The 24226-nt window shown below is 36.0% G+C and overlaps 1 long non-coding RNA gene across 1 annotated transcript; it reads left to right on the forward strand.

Moving 5' to 3' along the window:
* Positions 1-10517: 10517 nt before the first annotated feature.
* LOC118498710 lies at positions 10518-20810 on the forward strand. Its single transcript, XR_004901179.1, has 4 exons — positions 10518-10602; positions 10920-10922; positions 20423-20427; positions 20799-20810. It is a non-coding gene; the product is annotated as an uncharacterized LOC118498710 (long non-coding RNA).
* Positions 20811-24226: the final 3416 nt, after the last annotated feature.

Below are 24226 nucleotides of genomic sequence, written 5' to 3' on the forward strand. Positions count from 1 at the left end.
TATAGAATTTTATAAAATTTGATGGTAACAGCTCATCCAGGCTCCACAAGGCATCTATTGAGCCTGAAAGATCCATTGTCAAGAAGACTCAACTCATAACTGGTAAGATGGTGCTGACTTTTAGGTTGTAATTCATGGGGCTGTGGACAGAACCCTTGGTTTATCTCCTTTTGGGCTCCTCCATGAACTGATTGGGCTTCCTTACTACATGGAGGCTGGGTTTCAAGAGCAAGTGTACTAAGTAACAGAAACTAGAAGTTACCAATTATTTGTTTTCTGGGTCTAGATAATTGTACAACATGACTTCTAGCATATTCTATAGCTCGCATAGTCACAGAGCACTAGTTTAAGGGTAAGGCATATATAGACCCCTTGATGAGTATGTCAGATTGTTTGGTACCATGTTTGAAAACTACCACAACACCAATGATATTACCGTTTTACTTAAGAAAAAAGCCATTCTAGAGGACGGAAGATGGCAGCTCTACTCTAGGCAGTGTTTTTCTCGGCTTCTGTGAAGAGGAGGAAAACTTGCGGATCGGTGGAGAAACAGAGCAAGTGGACTAGATTACAGAACCACTTTTGAAAGCAGGACATCAAAAATTATTGCAATCACTGAAAAACCAGACAGTAAGGAGACTGCTTCAGGACAAAAAGGGCCCAGGGATCAGCGTGGGGTTTAGGGGTGTGCAGTCTCCAGGCCCGGTGCTCCCAGGTCTGCCTCAGGGCTCCCAGGAGAGGGGAGTCGCTGCTCCCTCCCTGGAATACGGGGGATGAGCAACTCCAGGGGAGAACGTGTTGCTAGAAGGAACAGATTGGCCAGTTGGACTGGGAAAAAATCACCCAGGGACTATGAACACCCGCCCAGAGACCTGGGAGAAGTGAGGGACTCTAGCTGACAGGACCAGGGGCAGCCTGGAAGAGCACCTGCACCCCTAGCCTGGGGGAAGTGCAGATCGGTGGAGAGTACAGAGTTGGGCCAGGCTTGGCTCATGCCCCAAGGGAGGCCTGAATCTCGAGCTGTGATCCCAGGAGGGATGTGGCGCTTAGTGCGTTCCTACAGTAGTGGCTCAGAAATTTCCAGCCAGCCCAACCAGGGTAGCCGGGAAAGGCGCCAACACCCCTAGCCTGGTCGGAGTGCAGTTCGGCAGGGAACACGGAGCTGGAAAGGGCTCGGCTCTTGCACCTTCGGGAAGACTGACTCACGCGCGCTGTGAACCCGGAAGGGTCACGGCGAGGCGCTTAGGGCGATCCTAGACCCCGAATCTCAAAAGTTTGCGGGAGGGGCACGCCCTTTTACGATTTGCAGGGAGGGCGCAGTGAATCCCAAAACGTCGCAGGTGCCTCCTGAGATCATAGAGCTGGAACCCTCCAGGACCCCGGAGTCCAGAAGAACGTGGAAGTGAGATCCAGAGAGCCAGTGTGTTCGGGAGCGCCCAGGGTACCTGACAGACTTGCTGAGATCTGGCTGGGAGAGAGAGAAGCATTTCAAAGGTCCCTCAGCCAGCTGAAGCCAGCAAGATCAGAAAAACTGGTCTGGCCAGTTAGAAACCAACAACAGGTTTTTTTTGTTTGTTTGTTTTTTGGGTTTATTTTTGGGGTTTTTTTGGTTGGTTTGGTTTGGTTTGGTTTTTGTGCCTGTTGATTGATTGATTTTATCTTGTGTTTTATGTGACATTTTATTTTTCAATTCTTATTATTTTTATCTCGCAATCCCTTATGTTTCCCTTCCATTCATCCTAATATTATTCTTTCCACTCCAAATTTATCTCTCCTGCACTCCATCTTCTGCTTTTTTTCCTTTTTTAATCTTGCAAGTTACTGTAAATTTGTATTATCTTTTTCTCACTTTTCCAACATTTTTTATTTTATAATATTTTGGTATTCTTTTTCTTTCTGTATAATCTTCTTTGCTTCACTGGTTATACTGTCATTTGATAGGTTCCCCATGGTATCTCAGTCACAATGTGTTGAGAAGTTACTATCCTTCATCTGTGTTCCATTAATACACCTCTCAAGGTTCTATACTCTTTATTCTTGTTATCTAGACCTCATTGATTTTGCCACAAGACTATCACTTTACTACTACTGTTAGTAAGACCTAGTCTATACAATTGTAAATACTACTCAATACCCCTACCTGATCTCAGCCCACTTTGCAATTTTCTGAACTATACTATTGTGGGGGTTGTCTCTATTCTTTTACACATTACTCCTATATACTAATCTTTAATCCAACCCTACCTTCGAATCTGGCCTCCCACAGCCTCACAGCTTCCTAGATCCAACTAACAATCCTCTCGTCCCCAATAAGAGTCTTACCTTCTTTCCATCCTTTCTAAAATGTGGATAGTGGGGTGGAGGATCATGGTTAACACTATAAGGAGCCAAAGGATAACCCACCTCTTCTCTACTGGCTGCTAATGTAAATATCATAGTATACTGTCTTGCTGTCTTAAACCATTTTGCCTTACTCCTCCAACTGATCACAAAAAAGAGTAGGGGGAAGCTGTGAACACCAGGATACAGGAAGGAGATTGCACCACTGAATCTCACAAGTATTCTACCACAGAAGTTCACACCATAATTACAGGGAATCAGAACAGATCAATTTAAGAAACAAGAAGAAAAAAGAAGAAACCCACGAACAATGAGAAAACAAAGAAACAATCCCCAATTGAAGGGAAACAAGGAAGCCTCAGGAAAAATGCTAAATGAAATAGACGCAACTCAACTATCAGATAGAGAGCTCAAAACAATGATTACCAGGAAGTTCAATGAACTCACAATGAGCTTTCAGAAATTAGAGGGAAACTAAAACAATCTCACTGCAAACTATATAAACATGAAAAAGGAAATAGAAAGTCTCAACAAAGGTCAAGAGGAAATGAAGAATACAATTTCTAAACTGAAGAACACAGTAGAAGAAATGAAAAGCAGGATCCATGAAGCAGAAGATCGGATTAGCGAGCTGGAGTACAAAGTAGAAAACAACATCCAGAAAGAGCAAGAAAAGGAAAAGAGGCTCAGAAAGAATGAGGAGGGATTAAGAGAAATGCAAGACAATATGAAATGTAATAATATCCGTATAATAGGCATACCAGAAGGAGAAGAAGAGCAGCAAGGAATTGAAAACCTAGTTGAACAAATAATGAAGGAGAACTTCCCTAATTTGATGAGAGAAAAAGTCACACAAATCCAGGAAACACAGAGAGTCCCAATCAAGAGGAACCCAAAGAGGCTCACCTCAAGACACATCATAATTAAAATGGAAAAATTTCAAGACAAAGAGAGAATCTTAAAGGCAGCAAGGGAGAAAAAGGAAGTAACATACAAGGGAGCCCCGATAAGGCTAACAGCTGACTTCTCAATAGAAACACTTCAAGCCAGAAGAGAACGGCAAGAAATACTCCAGGTAATGAGAACCAGAGGTCTGCAACCAAGGCTACTTTACCCAGCAAGGCTCTCAATCAAGATAGAAGGCCAAATAAGAAGCTTCCCAGACAAAAGAAGTCTAAACAAATAAACCTCGACCAAACCAGCTCTACAAGAGATTCTAAAAGGACTGCTTTAAGGAAGGGAAGGAAAAGAGAGAGAGAGAGAGAGAGAGAGAGAGAGAGAGGAACATACCTACATAAAAGGCAATGAATAAGTACCTATCAATAATAACCTTAAACATAAATGGATTAAATGCTCCAATCAAAAGACATAGAATAGCTGAATGGATAAGAAAAAATGACCCACATATCTGCTGCCTACAAGAGACCCACCTCAGGATAAAAGACCTACACAGGCTGCAGGTGAAGGGCTGGAAACAAATCTTCCAAGCAAATGGACAGGGAAAAAAAGCCAGTGTAGCAATACTCATATCAGAAAAAATAGACTTCCAAAAAAGGTCCATAAAGAGAGACCCAGAAGGTCACTTCATAATACTCAAGGGAAGAATCCACCAAGAAGACATAAATATTGTAAATATATTTGCACCCAACATAGGAGCACCCAAATACATAAAGAAAATCTTAGAGGACTTCAAGAAAGATATGGACAGCAATACAATTATAATGGGAGATTTTAACACCCCACTATCAAAAATGGACAGATCTTCCAAACAAAATATCAACAAAGATATTGTGGCATTGAACAATACCCTTGATGAAATGGGCTTTACTGATACATACAGAGCCCTCCATCCAAAAGAAGCTAAATACACATTCTTTTCAAATGTACATGGAACATTTTCAAAGACAGACCACATGATAGGGCACAAAACAAGCCTCAAGAATTTCAAGAAAATTGAATTCATACCAAGCATTTTCTCAGACCACAAGGGACTGAAGCTAGAAACCAACCCCAAGGAAAAAAACCCAAAACACTCAAAATCATGGAGATTAAATAGCATGCTATTAAACAAGGAATGGGTCAAGAATGATACTAGGGAAGAAATAAAAAGGTTTCTGGAAACAAATGAAAACAGACTCACAACAACCCAAAACTTATGGGACACAGACAAGGCAGTCCTGAGAGGGAAGTTCATAGCAATACAGGCCCACCTAAAAAGGTTAGAAACATTCCAAACAAACAATCTAACCCTATGTCTACAAGAACTCAAGAAACAACAACAAAAGCAGCCCAGAGAAAGCAGAAGGAAGGAAACAACCAAGGTCAGAGCAGAATTAAATGACATAGAGACTAAAAGCACAATTCTAAAGATATATGAATCAAAGAGCTGGTTCTTTGAAAAGATAAACAAAATCGACAAGCCTTTAAGCAGACTCATCAAGAAAAAAAGAGAGAAGACCCAAACAAACACAATCAGAAATGAAAGAGGAGAGATTGCAACAGATACCACAGAAATACAAAGGATTGTAAGAAATTACTACAAAGAACTGTATGCCAAGAAATCTGAAAACCTAGATGAAATGGAAAAATTTCTAGAAAAATATAATCTTCCAAAACTCAGTGAAGAAGAAGCAGAAAGCCTGAACAGACCAATAACAACAAAAGAAATTGAAACAGTAATCAAAAAACTCCTGACACACAAAAGCCCGGGACCAGGTGGTTTCACAGGAGAATTCTACAAAGCATTTAAGGAAGAGCTAACCCCTATCTTTCACAGACTACTCCAAAAAATCCAAAAAGATGGGAGTCTCCCAAACTCTTTTTATGAGGCCAACATCATCCTAATTCCAAAACCAGATAAAGACACAACAAAGAAATAAAACTTCAGGCCAATATCACTGATGAACATTGACGCTAAAATCCTCAAAAAAATACTGGCAAACCGCATCCAACAATACATTAAAAGATCATACACCATGACCAAGTGGGATTCATTCCAAGGATGCAAGGATGGTTCAATATTCGCAAGTCAGTAAATGTAATACATCACATAAACAAAAGCAAAGACAAAAACCACATGATCATATCAATTGATGCAGAAAAGGCATTTGATAAGGTACAACACCTGTTTATGATAAAAACACTCAGCAAAGTGGGAATAGAGGGAGCATTCCTCAGCATAATAAAGGCCATATATGAGAGACCTACAGCCAACATCATACTCAATGGGCAAAAATTAAAATCTTTTCCACTAAGATCAGGAACAAGACAAGGCTGTCCACTTTCACCACTTCTATTCAATATAGTATTGGGAGTTTTAGCCACAGTGATCAGACAAGAAAAAAAAATCAAAAGCATCCAAATCGGAAAGGAGGAAACAAAACTGTCACTGTTTGCAGATGACATGATAGTATACATGGAAAATCCTATAGACTCCACAAAAAAACTGCTTGACCCAATAAATGAATTTGGCAAAACAGCGGGATACAAAGTCAATATCCAGAAATCAAAGGCATTTCTGTACACCAACAATGAAATAGCAGAAGCAGAGATCAAGGAAAAAATCCCATTTGAAATAGCAAAAAGAAAAATAAAATATCTAGGATTAAACCTAACCAAAGAGGTAAAAGACCTGTATTTGGAAAACTACATAACACTCAGGAAAGAAATCAAGTAAGATACAAACAAATGGAAACATATACCGTGTTCATGGGTTGGAAGAATTAATATCATCAAAATGTTCATACTACCCAAAGCAATTTACACATTCCATGCAATTCCTATTAAAGTACCAATGGCATATTTCACAGACATAGAACAAACACTTCAAAAATTTATATGGAATTATAAACGACCCCGAATAGCTGCTGCAATTTTGAGAAAGAAGAGTAAAGTAGGAGGGATCACAATACCCGACACTAAACTATACTACAAGGCCACTGTAATCAAAACAGCCTGGTACTGGCATAAAAACAGGCACATAGACCAATGGAACAGAACAGAGAGCCCAGAAATAAGCCCTAGTATCTATGGTCAATTAATATTTGACAAAGGAGGCAGCAACATAAAATGGAGTAAAAATAGCCTCTTCAACAAATGGTGTTGGGAGAACTGGACAGCTACATGCAAAAAGATGAAACTTGAGCACCAACTAACACCTTATACAAAAATAAATTCAAGGTGGATAAAAGACTTAAATATAAAACGTGACACCATTAAAGTCCTAGAAGAGAACATAGGTAGGAAAATCTCAGATATTTCATGAAGAACCTTTTTTACTGACTTGTCCCCTAGAGCAAGGGACATAAAGGAAAGAATAAACAAATGGGACCTCATCAAAATTAAAAGCTTCTGCACAGCTAAAGAAAACAGTATCAAAATAAAAAGAGAACCAACTCTATGGGAAAACATATTTGCCAATGATACCTCAGACAAGGGTTTAATCTCCAAAATATATAAAGAACTTACAAGACTGCACTCTAAGAAGACAAGGAATCCAATTAAAAAGTGGGCAAAGGACTTGAACAGACACTTCTACAAGGAGGACATACAGAAAATCCAAAGACACATGAAACGATGTTCAATAACGCTAGCTATCAGAGAAATGCAAATTAAAACCACAATGAGATACCACTTCACACCAGACAGAATGGCCATCATAAACAAAGCGACAAACAACAAGTGTTGGAGAGGTTGTGGAGAAAAGGGATCCCTAGTGCACTGCTGGTGGGACTGCAGACTGGTATAACCACTATGGAAAGCAGTATGGAACTTCCTCAGAAAACTAAAAATGGATCTGCCTTTTGACCCTGCAATTCCACTGCTGGGACTATGTCCTAAGAATACTAAAACACCAATTCAAGAGAACCTCTACATCCCAATGTTCATAGCAGCACAATTTACAATAGCTAGATGTTGGAAGCAACGAAGATGCCCATCAGTGAATGAATGGATCAAAAAACTGTGGTACATATACACAATGGAATTCTATGCAGCAGAAAGAAAGAAGGAGCTCCTACCCTTTGCAACAGCGTGGATGGAGCTGGAAAACATTATGCTAAGCAAAACAAGCCAGGCAGTGAAAGACAAACACCATATGATCTCACCTTTAACAGGAACATAAATAACAAAACAAAGAAACAAGCAAAATATTACCAAAGACACTGAAATAGAGGTCAGGCTGAGAGTGCCCACAGGGGAGAGTAGAGGGAATTTAAGGGGACAGTGGGAAGGGTTCATGGGAACAAACTTAAAGGACACAAAGTCATAAACTAAGGGGAGGGTGGTAAAGGAAGGGAAGTGGGGAGGGGTGGGGGGCCTGGATTGGGAGTAAAAAGGAGAAAACTGTATTTGAACAATGATCAAAATAAAATTTAAAAAAAAGAAATAAGAAAAAAGCCATTCTACCCTACTGTCTATGGTAATTATTCTTCATGACCATTTCTGAGTATTATCTGTCCCTTAATTATTTTCCTAGCTCTGCTTATTATTCACTATGTGCATAGTGCATATACCCAAATATCAAGCTAACTAGAAGTGAGCCTTATAGCAATCCACCTCATCTCTGAAAAGTCATGGTGTATATGGAAACATCTCCAGCTTTGCTGGAGATAGAGACTTGGACTGTAATTCAATGCAGATATGCTGCTTTTCTATGGAAAGGTTGAGGGGGGAATAACAATTGTCTGCACTTCCACTACAGGACATATGAATATAATGAAGTTTCAGGTAAGCTACATAACCACAATCTACCCTTTTAAAGAATTTAATCTTTGATATAAAGTTCCAACTACTCTAGAGTAAGGGGAAGAAATATCAGGTTGATAGAAACTCCAGTTAGGAAAGGCCTTAAAGTTCGAAAGATATTAATTCAGAATAAGCAGATCAAGATTCGAGGGTATTGGTACAGAAATAAATTACAGAAGAAAGGAAAATCAGGAAAACAACAAGAGGCAATGAGAACTTTGAATACAATAGGAAAACAAAACATGAATTGAGAACTTTCTCTAAGCTATGTCTGCTTTAAACATACTATTTAATCCTTAAAGGTATCTCATGTATTGCAACAACATTTTATGGGTGAAGCACACTGAAGTTAAATAATTTACCAAAGATTGTTTATATTAAATTAAGAAATGTTAAAACCCAAGTTTAAGAAGATGCAGATGAATTAAGTCCATGAATCTGAGAGACTTTGGTTTTGGAAAGGAAATAAATCTCTTCTTCAGTTTTACCTAGCAGGGAAATAATACACACTGATATGGAGTAGGAGAGGTCCATTTAGGACCAGTTTGGGGATATGTCCCTTCATCATGGTTCTTAATTAATGAGGCAAACTCCTAATCAGAGGAACCTTTTGTTGACTTACTTTTACTTAAAGAAACATTAAAGTTGAACTGACCTAGATTGCTTAAATGAGCTACTGTATAGCCCCCCAGTAATTTGGGAGTCATAGATTGTCATTTATTATTCTATTTTTTCAACCTTTCACATGTTAAACTCTGATATTTGTGGGTAAACTCCCAAGGCATTCTGTGACCAAGAAGGAGAAAAAGAAAGAGAACAGGTGGAAAATAAGAACTGGTCTCAAGTTACTTACTTCTAGTTAGATGAGCAATGGGTATGAGTTTCTAATATCTATAACAGTAACTAAAATGCAAGTGTTCAAAGTTGACAGAGAAAAATTGGTGGGAGGAGGTAAAATTTTGGGAAAAGCTCTAGAAATATAGTCACAAGTGGAGAAAGACTGGGATTTATAGAAGGGAGTTCCTTAAAGCAGGACTGAATGAAAATCATGACGATTTGGAGTTGTTTGAATTCAAGTGCTGCACTGCTATCCCTAGCTGTGTTGACTCTAGCCAATGCCTCACCTTCTCTGACTCTCAGTTTCTTCTTCTGAAAATGTTGACATTTATATAGCTCACAGGGTTTGGGGAGGAAAATTAAGTGACATAATACTTGTAAAGCACCTGGCACATAAGAAGCCCTGGTCAGATTTTATTTTACTTTGAAAGCATAATTGACATTACCTTCTGAATAACAAATACCCTGTTTCAGAAGCTTTGTTCCTATAGGCTAGACTAGTTTCAATGGAAAACATGGATTTTCTTCCCTAATTTACAGCTTCCATGTGTGTTACTCATTATTAATTGTGTGGGGGAGGGGGAATACCACTTAAAGGTTTCTCCATGGGGTTTTCTATAGGCTAGTTGGAATGCCATGGAATTTGAAAACAGATGTTGTATTCTTAAAAAATGTAGCAACATTCTCAGTCTTCTCTTTTGGAGGACAGGCTATACTTTGGTTTACATAAGAAGTGCATAAGCAATTTTTAAAGGGGAATATTTTGGAATGAGTTTCTGCACAATGAATCTTTGGATACAGGGATATCTATGATGTAAAATCTGCTGGCTCTGTTTCAGAAAAAATGTTATTGTTTAAAGGCTGACATTTGGAATGTAATTTTAAAACTTGTTTTTAATAGCTATAAAATTATACAAGGATCCCAGATAGAGAAATATAAAATAGGCACATGATGATCATTTTTTCACACATCTATGATAATCATTTAATTGTTCTAGAAGTAAAATGTTGTGTGTGTGCATGTCTTGATTTCATGTTTTTTTCCTTTGAACATCATTTTTTTCTCTACTTCATAGCCTTTTATTAATATTATTATTCTAAACTTCCTTCTATAAATATCTCACTTTTAAATTGTGGAAGCTGGTGTTTGATATTTTCCTTAAAGCAAAAACATGCATTCATTTGTTAAACAAATTACACAGAGGGCCACCTATGTGACTGGCATTCTGTCACACTCATTGACTATAAGGTGAACAAACAAATAGCATCCCCACCTCAAGGAGCTTAAAAATATTGGTAGAAATAGAAATTATTTAAATAATTCTCAGATATTGTTGCATGCTGCAATAAGTGATACAAAAAATAATTGCAAGGAACTTTTGAGAGCACAGTAAATGGAAGTGATCTTGTCAATTGAGAGACAACTCTGCCTGGAAATCTGAAAGATGAATACAAGTAGGTGAGGAGAGGTTGGAAGAACATTCTACACAGAGACATCAATACATAAGCATCAGAACCTTTTTAAGAAACAGAATGCTCAAAAACAGTTTGGAAATGTAGGATTGTTTTAAGGATTTGAAACTACTCAGAAAGCTCTCATCTATAACAGGATTCTAAGGAACAAAATAAACTAACGAACAAAATAGGACCAGAGGCATGGGAACATGGAACAGACCAACAGTGACCACAGGAGAACAGGGAGACGGATAATGGTGAAAAGAAGAGGAAGGGACTAAAGAACACATACGAATGACCCATGGACATATACACAGTGTGGGAATTGACTGCGGGAGTGAGGTTTGGGATGGGCAAAGGAGGGCAAAAAGGGAAAAATTGGGACAACTCTAATAGAATAACAATAAAAAATCATAAAAAATAAGGAAAGTGAAAGGAAGTCTAAGAAGAACTTTTAAAATGAGATTTGGATTTTTAAGTCACTCTGTCCAGGATGGAAAAAAAGGACAGAAGGAAAAGTAAAAGCAAGTGGGGGAAATCAGACTGTTCCTGAGGTGAAGGGCTTTTAGATTACTGTTGACAGGGAATGAGACAAATCGAAGAAGTATGTGGGAAGAAAAAGTTTATTTGATCTTTTCCCCCATAGTTTCTCTTTATCCACATCATCCACTGACTTTTTCCTACCCACTACAGGCAATCATCCATACTGCCTGGTGTATATCTTTTGCTTCCTTATGGTTTAGAAAACTATGAAATAATGCTTTGTAAGTATATATTCTTAATTTATATATTGTGTTTTGAAATTTGTTTACTTACTGCAAAGTTCTCAGTGATGTGCTTCCATCTTCCCACTGAAGGTCATGTGGATTACCTCTAGCTTTCCACTGTCCCAGGTAATGTTGCAAAGAATATCTAGGTGCTCATTCACATGTGAACTTATGTGAGAAATGGAGCAGGGGCTTACAATTCTTCTATTAGTCAATCGAAGTAATTCTTCAGAGAGTTGTTAGCCTTTTATATTTTCTCTTTTGAAATTTGCCTATTTATATCATTTCCTCATTTTTTGTCTTATCGATTGATGCCTCTTCCTTATTGATTTACAGGTGTTTCTTGTATAGTCTAGATAATAATCCCTTGTAGGTGTCAGTCACCTGTCCCTTCCTTCATTGTATTCACAGTCTCATCATTAAACAAATACCTTTTTTGTACATAATTAAATTTGTCACTGTTTTTGGAGAGAGTTTTGGGAAATGGGGCATAGTAAACAATGCCCTCCATTGCCAAGAAATGAAGTAAGGTGAGGGCTCAAGCGATCGTGTAAAACCAGATAGAGTGGTGCAGGCAAAATGTGCAGGACTGTGAATCTCAGGTTTTTAACATGAAAAACAAGAATATTGATACCAGAATTATACACCTCTGTTTGTGAGGTTGTTAACAAATAAAATAATTTTGTAAGCTAGAAAGATTCTTATAAATGTTTATTGGTTTTATGATAACTATTTTTAAAACAGTCTATATCTACTACTGGTCTTCAGATGGTATAAAGGCTGAGTTTAAAAATTCAATGGTACAAAACACAGAGTTTACATGTACTTTTTAATATTTAATATTTAATTCTGCATTAAGTAGACAGTCAATATTTTGGTCTTAAGTCATAGGACAGATTCTGAGTATTCTTGGTCAGAAATTTACAATTTATAAATAAACACAATTTTGTAAGACTAAATTTCTTTCTGAAAGTAAATTCATGTACTGCTTAAATTATTTAAAAATGCAATTGGTAACTTACTAATTTGAAGGAATGCAATGTATATATTCCTCTATAACTGGAATAATAACTAACATAATTGTCCACTTAATAAACTCAATTTTCCAAGCCAAATTTAATATTGAAGAGAAGATTATGTTCTTGAAAAACACTATGTATTTTAAAACTGCAAATCAGGAGCCATATTTCACAAAGTATATTGTACACATTTTTATGTTACTTTAATAAAAGCTTATTGAAAAAATTTTCATAATCAAACTAGCTTAAAAAACACATTTATGTTTTGATGATGCAGAACTTCATTATTCTTTTTTATTATGCTATTATTCATTGTGAAAGTGTAAGATGTGATACATTATATAGAATTTCCTGAACTCGTTAAACTTTATTTCTGGTTTCATCTATTAGGAGCAGCATATCCTAGAATATACAATATATTTTTTTATATATTTTTTACTTTTTTGTCTGCTTATTCTATTTTCTACTCAGAAGATGCTTTAAAAGTTCCCACTATCATTTAATATAATGATATTATATAATTTGAAATCATATTAATAAGTACATTTTAACTTGGAATCATTTTATGTTTTTGTTGGATTGCCAATTTTATCATTATAAAATGTTCTTCTTTGTCTTTAACAATGCTTCTTGCCTTCAAGTTACTTTGCTTTTATTCCTGTTTCTTGTTTTTATGGTATTTTTTCTGTTCATTTATTTAGGTAATGAATGAGTCAACTCTGTAAACAGAATTGAATTAGATTTGTATCTTTATCCAGTCTAAGAATTTTAATCACTTAATTAAATTCTTATTTAACTTATATTTACTTTAATTATTAAACCATTTGACTTTATATTTGCAATTTTCAGTATCTTTTTTCTTCAAATGTTAAAGTTTCCTTTCCCTCCATTTTGGCATTATTCTGGAATGAATACTTTTAGTGTATTATTTTCACTCTATTTACATGCTATTATATATATATATCTTGCACATAAATATATATATATATCTTGCATATATATTGATGTATATAAATCTTCCACGCAAATAGAGGGAAAATAAAACAACCAAATATTTGGTTAAGTCCTTATTTTGGATATTTCATTGGACTGTTTAATTTTACATTATTTAGTTCTTTTTTTACAGAAATGTATTATGCACACAAATCCATTACCAGATAAGTGTTTTAAAAATATGGGGTGTATTTGTTCATTGTTTCAACAATGCCTTTTAAAGAGCAGATATTTTTCCAATTTTTCCTTTTACTTTTGATGGTATCTAATTTGTCAATTTTGTTCTTTATGGTTCATGTTTTTTGTGCAGTATCTAAGAAATTAATTTGCCTGATGTAAGGTCACAAAGATTTTCTTATGTATTTTCTTTTAAAAATTTGATTTCATGTATTTTATTTAGACCTATAAATTCTGGTTTATGTTGTGATTAAGGAATAATATTCATATATTTCACAAAGCTACCCAGTTGTTCCACAACCATTTGTTCAAAAGAGTATCTGTTGAGATTCACTGAATCCTTATCACAAGATATATGTGTAGTTGACATTTCTGGACTCTGGACTCTACTCCATTGATCTCATTATGCCAATACCACATTATTTTTATTACTGAAAATTTATGGTAAGTAATGGACTCAGATAATTCAAGTTCTTTTTCAAAATTATCTTGACTCTTTTAAGTATTTTGCAATTATGTACAAAGTAGTCCCCCCTTATTTGTGGTTTCTCTTTCCATGGTTTCAGTTACCCACAGTCAACCACAGTCTGAAAATATAAAATGGAAAATTCCAGAAATAAATAATGTGTAAGTTTTAAACTACACTCCATTCTGTGTAGTCTGACGAAATCTTGTGCTGTCCTGCTCCCTCTCACCTGGGATGAATCATGCCTTTGTCCAGCATATCCATGCTGTATGTGCTATCCACCTGTTAGTTGCTTAGTAATTATCTTGGTTATCAAATCAGAGAGAGAGAGGGTGGAGAGTGGGAGAGAGAGAGAACATTCAAAATACTTGTATTATACTTTATTGTTATAATTGTCCCATTTTATTATTAGTTATATTGTTAATCTCTTATATTGCCTAATATAAGTTTAGGCAATTTTCATAGGTATGTATGTATAGGAAGAAACATAATGTGTATAGGGTTCAGTACTATCTGAGATTTCAGGCATCCACAGGGGATCTTGAAACATATCCCCCAGGGATAAGGAGAGATTATTGTAACTTTGAAAATCTGTTTCTCAGTTTCTAAAAAAAACCTGATTTTGATTGGGATTATATTGAATTGATAAATTAATTTGAGAAGAAGTGACATAATAAACAATTCACATCTTCTGATATATGGTCACAGAATATCTCCCCATTTATTTAGATCTTTAATTTCTCTCCAGCAATATTTTTTAATTTTCAATCTACAGAATTTGCACCAGTTTGACAATGATGTTCTTAGATGTGTTTCTTTAACAAAGAAAAGATTTCATTTATTTATTTATTTCAGACAGAGGGGAAGGGAGGGAGAAAGAGAGAGAGAGAAACATTAATGTGTGGCTGCCTCTCACAGGCCTCCCTACTAGATACCTGACCTGGCCTGCAACCCAGGCATGTGCCCTGACTGGAAATCGAACCAGTGACACTTTGGTTTGCAAGCCAGTGCTCAGTCCACTAGGTCACACCAGCCAGGGATATTTTCTTTTGTATTTATCCTACTTAAGTATCTCTGAGCTTGTTTTTGTGGTTTGTTGGTTTTTACTTTTGGAGTACTCTAGACCACTATAGCTTCAGATATTTCTTCTGCTCTGTCTTTAATTTCTCTTTTTGGGATACTCTCTTATAAATGTTGAAAAATTTGATATTGTCATACTGCTTTTTGATGTTTTATTTTGTCATGTCACTTTTTTCCTCTTTGTCCTTCACTTTGGATAATTTCTACTTATCTATATTTAAATTCATTTGTCCTTTCTTCCAATATATTGAGTCTATTTGACACTTTTAGTTAATTTCCATCTCTCTGCCAGTATTCTCCACCTGTTTATACATATTATTTATCTTTTCCACTATATCTTTCACCACATTAAAGGATTATTTTAAATCTTTTTCTGGTAAATTCCAACATCCAGGTTATCTTTGTGGCTGATTCTGTTTACCATTTTATTACTTAAAAATGGAATACAGCCCTGGCTGGTGTAGCTCAGTGTATTGAGCATGGGCTGTGAACCAAAGGGTCAGCAGTTTGATTCCCAGTCAGGGCACATGCCTGGGTTGCAGGCCAGGTCCCCAGTGGGGGCATGTGAGAGGCAACCACACATTGATGTTTCTCTCCCTCCCTTCCCTTCTGCCTAAAAATAAATAAACAAAATCTTAAAAATAAAAAATAAGTGGAACATAATTTTCATGCTTGCAAATGTATTTCGTGATTGTTAACTGAATGCTGAACATTGTAAAAATAAAGATTAGAACCTGAGGTAAATAATATTTCTGCCAACAAATAGGAAATCATCTTCTCTCTCAGGTCCTCAGGGTTGGGACTGAATCATTTAAAAAGTAACTCAGCTGGGTTTAGATTTTTTATTCACCTTCAGTGCAACACAGGCTAAAGAAAGGGATACCATGTAGAAGCCTGACTCTGTAAGAAATAGTGAAGGAGAAATTTGTAGGGGTAAATATGAAAGAACTACATACATATACACACACACATACACATATACATAAAAAACTGGGGCTTTACCCCAGGAATAAGAGATTGGTTTAACATTAAAAAATAAATTATGTTAACAAAGTAAATAAAATAATCTAATGACCATTTAAATGGATGCAGAAAAAGCATTTAATAAAATACAATATTTATTTATGTACAAGTTGGTAACAATAGGAATAGAAGAGAGCTTCTTCAAACTGATGTCATTAATGAAAAAAATCTATAGCTAACAATATACCTAAAGATGAAATATGTACACTTCCCCCTATAATTATCAATAATGTAAGGAAGTCCGCTCTGATCATTTCTATTCAGCATTGTACTGGCAATACTACCTCATGCAATAAGGCATGAAATAGGTAAGAAAAGAGTTTATAAATGAAAAATTAGAAGTAAAATTATCTTTATTGTAAACAACATCATTCTTACATTACATGTGTACATTCTTAATCAACCCCCAAAATCTATTAGAATAAATAGTTTTAGTAAATTCATGAATTAATGATAAATATAAGAAAGTCATTTGTATTTTTGTATACTAGCAATGAAAAATTTGGCAAACCAAAAAACTAAAATAAAACCATCTAGTATAGCATATAAGAAGAAAAATTAGTTAGAAAAAAATATAACAAAAACACATGTATGACCTCTATACTAAAAACTACAGAACATTGCAAAAAGAAATTAACTGTGACTTAATTAAGATATTATGTTCATAAGTTGGACTAAATATTATTATGACTTCCATTTTCCCAAGATTGAAATACAGACTTAGTGCAATGCCAATCTAAACCTGAGAAAGGATTCCATTTATCCATAAGCTGTTGGAAGAAGCCTCAAGAATATTTGTTCTCACCCTGACAGTTAGAGTCAGATAACCCACAAAATCATAACTCTTCTTCTTCTAATATTTTGCAATTTTATTTTTCATTTTTTATTGTTCTATTACAGTTGTCCCAATTTTACCCCGTTGCTCTCCCCTACTCTGCCCCTCACACCCACAGTCAATCCCCACCCTGTTGTCCATGTCCATGGTTCATTTATACATGTTCTTTAACTAGGTCCTTCCCCTTCTTTCTTCCCTTATCCCCCACCCCTGCCCCTCCATAACTGTTCTCAAACCTATCATAGAGCTAAGATTTCAATTAACCATGTGAACTGTGTTATAAATAGTAATATATCCTTCCCAAGAATGATGAGACAAACAAATCATTTCAACTCTGGTAGAGGCTAAAAGGAAAAGGAAACCACCATAAAAGCAATTAAGAAATTAGGTCAAATTTAGCAAATTTAGTTAAACTTAAGTGTGGCCTAGCATATCATTTTAGAATAACCAGGAATCACAAATGTAAGGACAGTTTAGAATTCCATATTCACTTACAAGCATGTTTTAAAGATTTTATTTATTTATTTTTAGAGAGGGAAGGGAGGGAGAAGAAGAGAGAGAAACATCAATGTGTGGTTGCTGGGGGTCATGGCCTGCAACCCAGGCCATGACCAGGACAAGCATTTTTTTAATGAACCTCCACCAGGTGCCTATAAGAAGATTTGTGGTAGGGAAAGTACCTGGAGAGAACCTTACTTGTGGTATAGATATGTGGGTGGAGGACCTCCGGATGACTACCACTAGGAGACAAGCATGAACTCCTCCCTACACATGTCTGTTAACTCTCCTTTCGCATGAAACAAAAACCTTAAGATACTGGTAAAGAGTCAGGAAAAGCCCAGAAAAGATCATCTCTCTGTTCCTAGAAGGAACAGGTAGAAGCAAAAACCATCTGCTTCTGTAGAAGGGGCAGTAAACTTTCCCATTGCCATGAAAAATCCATTGCTTCTAAAGGAATACATATGTCTAAGAAAGAACTTATATGCACTATATAGAGAGGACTCTTCCAAATCTTCAATAAAAAGACAAAGACCACTTTATGGACAAGAGTCTTGAAAAGGCACTTCATAAAGGAAAACAGTTAATGGGCAACAAGTACATGAGAACTGCTGAATATCATTACTTATCATAGGAATGCTAATTAAAACCACAATGGAATACCATTTTGTACCACTGTATGGCTAACATCAGGAGAACCAATAATTCCAAATGTTGGCAAGTATGTTGATAAAGTAGAAGTGCAAAATGCAAGGACATAATCAATAAAACAAACAAGCAAGCAAAATATAACCAGAGAAACTGAAATTAAAAACAAACTGACAGTAACCAGAGGGCAGGTAGGAGGGGATAATGGGGGAAAAAGGGGAAAGGATTTTCAGGAATATTTATAAAGGATGCATGAACAAAACCAAAGGGGGTTAAGATCAAGGGTGGGAAGTGAGGATGGCGGGGTGGGGAGGAGTGGTGGGTGGAAAATGGAGACAACTGTACTTGAACAACAATAAAAAAATAAAATAAAATAAATGGTTTTTAAAGTCAAATATGTAAAACAAATATTACCACATCAAATCAAGCAATATATTAAAATAATTCTAGTCCTGGCTGCTGTAGCTCAGTGGATTGAGCATGGGCTGCAAACCAAAGTGTTGCAGGTTCGATTCCCAGCCAGGGTACATGCCTGGGTTGCAGGCCATAACCCTCAGCAACTGCACATTGATGTTTCTCTCTCATTCTCTATCTCCCTCCCTTCCCTCTTCAAAAAAAATAAAATAAAATGAAATAAGTAAAGCCGTTAAAAAAATAATAATTCTAACATGCAGAGTTTATCCCACAAGTTGAAGGACAATTTAACAAAATAAATTAATATTGTAACTTATTATATTACCAAATAAAGGAAAAAACCATAATACTATCTCAACAAATGTAAAATGAAATATTCAATAAAATTCAAAATATATTTCTAGTGAAAAACTCTAGCAAACTAAGAAGAAAAGAAAATTCCCAGAACCTAGTATCATTGATAAAGCCCTTCTGCAAATATCTTTAGTCAGAAATAATAATACACTTATTTCTGACTAATATATTTTTGAATATTTAACCCAATGCAAAGAAGATAAAAGAGGCGTACAAATGGAAAAGAAATACCAACATTTTCATTGTTCACAGATGAAGTTTATATATATGTGGACTAAGCAAATACACAAATAAATTATTAACATTATTAAGAGAATTTGGGAAGATGGAGGCATAGGTAGATATGTTTCACTTCCTCACACAACCAAAAGAAGGATAACAATCAATTTAAAAACAAAGAACAACCAGACCTGCCAGAAAATCAAACTCTATGGAAGTCTGACAATCAAGGAGTTAAATATTCATCCAGACTTATAGGAGAATGGGAAGCTGGAGCAGAGAGGATGCTCAAAAAGACAGCAGCTGGCAGACTGGGTAGGTGAGGCAGCTCCTGGTGGACTGGGCAGTCCCACATTTCTGTTCAGATAAACTGGGAAGAACAACTGGAGAATGAGACAGGCCAAGCAAAATAGGGTTCCAGTGCAGGACTAAAGCCTCAAAACCTCTGGCTGTAAAATCTTGTGGGGCTTGGCAGTGGAAGAAACTCCCATCCCCATAAGAGAGTCTGTTGGAGAGACCCACAGGATGCTAGAATGTACACAACCCACCCACCTAGGAATCAGCACCTGAAAGAGCACAATCCACTTGTGGGAAGCAGGGGAAGTGACTGAAAGTGGAGTGAGAGCTGAGCAAGCATCATTGTTTCCTCCCCAACCCCTCCCCCACAAAGAGAGTTGCAATGTAGAGACATGGGCCTACTCTGGTGAATACCTAAAGCTTCACCCCTTAGAATGTAACAGGTGCACCAAGACAAAGAAATATGACCCCCCAACAAGAACAGATCAAAGCTCCAGAAAAAATACAACTAAGTATTGAAGAGATAGCCAACCTATCAGATGCAGAGCTCAAAACACTGGTAATCAGGATGCTCACAGAACTGATTGAGCTCGGTCACAAAATGAAGGAAGAAATGAAGGCAGAAATGAAGGCTATGCAAAGTGAAATAACAGTGAACCAACAGTGAAGGGAAGGAAACTGAGACTCAAATCAGTAATTTGGAACAGAAGGAAGAAATAAACATTCAACCAAACCAGAATGAAGAAACAAGAATTCAAAAAAATGAGGAGAGGCTGAAGAACCTCTGGGACAACTTTAAAGGTTCCAATATCTAATTCATAGGGGTGCCAGAAGGAGAAGAGGACGAGCAAGAAATTGAAAACCTACTTACACAAATAATGAAGGAAAACTTCCCCAATCTGGCCAAGGAAATAGACTTCCAGGAAGTCCAGGAAGCCCAGAGAATTTCAAAGAAATTGGACCCAAGAAGGAACACACCAAGGCACATCATAAGGTACCCAAGATTAAAGATAAGGAGAGAACTTTAAAAGCAGCAAGAGAAAAAAAAAAAGCAGCAAGAGAAAAGGAGAGAGTTACCTACAAAGGAGTTCCCATAAGACTATCAGCTGATTTCTCAAAAGAAATCCTAAAGGCAAGAAGGGGCTGGAAAGAAGTATTTAAAGTCATGAAAGGCAAGGACCTACATCCAAGATTACTCTTTCCAGCAAAGCTAACATTTAGGATGGAAGGGCAGATAAAGTGCTTCTCAGATAAGGTCAAGTTAAAGGAGTTCATTATCACCAAGCCCTTATTATGAAATGTTAAAGGTACTTACCTAAGGAAAAGAAGATAAAAACTATGAACAGTAACAAACTTACAACTATCAACAACTGAACCTAAAACAAAAACAAAAACAAACTAAGCAATCAACTAGAACAGGAAGAGAATCACAAAATTGGAGATCACATTGGGTTATCAGTGGAGAGGGGGAGGGGGGAAAAGGTACAGGGAATAAGAAGTATAATTGGTAGGCACAAAATAGACAGAGGGAAGTTAAGAATAGTATAGCAAACAGAAAAGCCAAAGAACTTATATGGGTGATCCATGGACATGAACTAAGGGGGTGAATGCTGGAGGGAGGGAGGGTGCAGGGCAGAGGGGAATAAAGGGGAGAAAAATAATGGGAAAACTGTAATAGCATAATCAATAAAATACAGTTAAAGAAAAAGAGAGCTTAGGAAGATGCTGGATACATTCTTATTTATTACCAAAAGAATTAAAAATAAATGACAATAAAACGAAACAAGCATATAATTACTTTGGTGACAAAAGTATAATATATTCTAAAAATACATAAAAGGTGATGTAAGTAAATTTAAACAATATGCTATGTTTATGGCTGGGAACCAATAATATTATAAAGCTGTGAAGTCACCCAAAATTAATCTATAAATTTAATGCAGTTCTAAAAAAATCTAATAAAAGTTCTTATTACTTCACAATTTGATAACTAAAATTTAAATAAAAATACAGTCAGCTAAAAAGACAAGAAAGAGTCTTGAGATGAATACTATAGTGTCACCCTTCCAGATATCAAGAAATATAAAAAACAATAGCAATACAGTAATAAAAGCAGTGTAATGTTGATGCATGAATAGAAAATGAACCATTGGGACAGAAAATAAAGTACAGAAGTACACACATAAACATTGAGATCTGGTAGATGACTAAGTTCCTTTTCAAAGCATTCGATGGAAATTGAGCACTTAAATACAAACTACTTGAATAATTATCTTTAAGGAAAAACTAAAGTTAAATTCCTAGGTTATACTATTCTTGAAAAAATTATATAAATTAAAGACAATATAAAAAGTAACACTTTACATTTTCTGGAAAAAGTTATTGAAATATATTTTCATTATATTAGAAAACAGCTTTTTTAAAAGATATAAAAAGCACAAACCATAAAAGAAAAACATGTACATCTGATTATAGTAAAATGAAAACTTCTATATAATGAAAGACACCCTAAACAAATCTAAAAGGCAAAATACAAATGAAGAACATATTGTATTATTTAGTTCTCAAAGGATTTATATCTGTAAACTACAAATGAAGTCAATAAGGAAAAGACAACTCCAGAGAAGGCAGAATTTTATCCATATAGTAAACTATATGATAGAAACTTCCATGTAGGAAATTCAAATAACTTATAAATAAACATTTTGAAATTTACTGAAATGAAAAAATGGTTAAAATGGTTGGAAGAATAGGTAATGATGATAGGGGAAAAAAAGCTAATGTAAAGTAGAATATTGATGGTTCAGAGGGAAGTAGAAGTAGAACATTTCCAAGTACACAGAAGGACATGGGAGTCATAGCCCAGCTGGGAGAAGCTCTTTAGATTGAGCATTATCTCCTCTAGTAGAACAGACAGGAGGAGAAGACACATGCCAGTTCAGGTAGGTTTGTAGATTGGAAGGTCAGGCATTTTCTTAATTCTTTTCAGATGGATTTTCTTTTTTTTTCTATGAAATAAATTGTAATATCATTAGTTGAAAAGCTTTTGTATGAGGCTGAGAGAGAAGTTACACTTTGAAGACAGAAAAAGAGTTTGAAGTCATCTTTGGAGAAAGGAGGAAGGCAAGTTGACTAGACAAAAAGATAAAGTTCATAATTCCAAATTTATAGTGAGACCTATCTTCCAAATCAGATGATTACATTGATACAGAATTAGGGTTTCTGAGAAAAAAGAGGCAAAAATATCAATAGCCTTATCATGATAATTATGAAAATTCTGAATCATGTAATTGGACCTGAAGAAGGGAGAAAAAAATGCGTTAAAAAGATAGGAGGGAAAATGGAAGAGTCAATGCACTGGAGAGCCCCAGGGGTAGAATAATGTCCATGTATAAGCAAACTAGAAAGATCAGAAGCTGCAATAGGAGTGAGCAACTTAAAGGAACTTGAGGATGTTTAGAATCAGAGAAATTTTGATGGTGGCATGTTCTACAAAGTAACAGATGGAGAAAGCTGTTTAATCAAAATATCAGGCAGTTTGGATAACAGTCCATATGAACATTCAGTGGGATGGAAAAGAAAACTATGAGCTTGGGATCAAAGTCTCAAAGAATTGGGAGAAATGATCTGGAGATAGATACTGAAGTGATAGAAAAGTGGAGAGGGTTATACAACATCAGGAATACTGCCCCCTTGAATAAAGAATTATGATATATAAATGGAGTCACTTCCCTGGGCTTTTTGCAATACATAATATAAGATCGCAAACTATATTTTAATTATCATTATACATACAGAAGCAATAAAACCAATAGAGAATTTAAGTTAAAATATAAAAATTCCACATAGAGATGGCTTACACGAACGTGGCTTCAGCACTATGGAGAATGAGTACAAGAATCTAATATATTCTTCTTTCAGTTATTAAAATTACTTGACGGGTCCAATATCCGGCTGGAGTCTTCTACTGGCTTGAAGCAAGCAAGAGTTCTGAGTGTGTTTTGTCCAGAAGAACTTGGCTCGGGATAATTTTTGGCTGTGCTAGAAGTTGAGTAACTGGGACATAAAAGTAGGGCTGCTCAAAAGAGAGCCAATGAGCCCAGCCTGCTGCCTTAGGCAATGTGTGTCCTAGTCAGAGTCCTATTCAGGAATTCATGTCATTTGCAGTAAGTGGTTTGTTCTTATTGAAGAAGACATTGCTTGTAAAGACATGCCAAGTTGCGTCCAAAGAAATGAATCATGGTATAAATTCTGGGCGGTCCTTAGAGTTGACTTTGCACATAGGACAAAAGAAGCATTTGTGAGGTGGCAGAGCATCTGTAAAGGGAATTCTTTCTGCAACCCAAGGGCTATTTTAGCATAGGCAAGATCATTCAGCAGCACTGGCATTTGTATGGCCTTATTTTTTTTTTTTTGCCAGGAAATACTTACCCCATAGTCTAACACTGTCTGCTCCTAAATTAGGGCAGGCAGTTACCATAATTCTATGACATTAAATAAGTTTCTTTGGGGGAATAATTGTTTTAGAGATGTACTATAACCCCTCAGCTATTGGGTATGTTCCTCAAGGGGATCATATGAATGAGAAACTGAACTTGGTTCTATGAGGGCCACAAAGAACAGGAATCCAAATTGGATCCTACCTTAAAATTTTATCCATAGTGGTTTCATTGGTTGCTCTTCCCCATCCAAGCTCTGGAGTCATTGTTTAGCCCAGAAAGACTGGCAGGGGCTTGTTTTAAGCCAAAGTCAGAGATTATGGAGCGTGTGTGTAAGTGTGTACAATATCCTTGGATGTGATCTCCAATTTCAAGAAAATTCTTCAGTCAAAACCACCCATATTTTAGTGACTGACATATCATACTGTGCAGAAAAGCCATTGGATAGATTATCAACAGACCTAGAGGATTTTGATTCAATGTTCTTGGTTTTGAGATGGAGGAACTGAGATCTGGTTGTTTTCAGTAATTCGCTCCAAGCCATAGAGCTTGATAATGATAGAGCCAAAACTAAACCCAAGGCTCCTGATTTTCATTCTAGAGTTTTTCACAATACTAAT

Source organism: Phyllostomus discolor, chromosome 2, assembly GCF_004126475.2.
Source record: "Phyllostomus discolor isolate MPI-MPIP mPhyDis1 chromosome 2, mPhyDis1.pri.v3, whole genome shotgun sequence".
Taxonomy (NCBI): Eukaryota; Metazoa; Chordata; class Mammalia; order Chiroptera; family Phyllostomidae; genus Phyllostomus; species Phyllostomus discolor.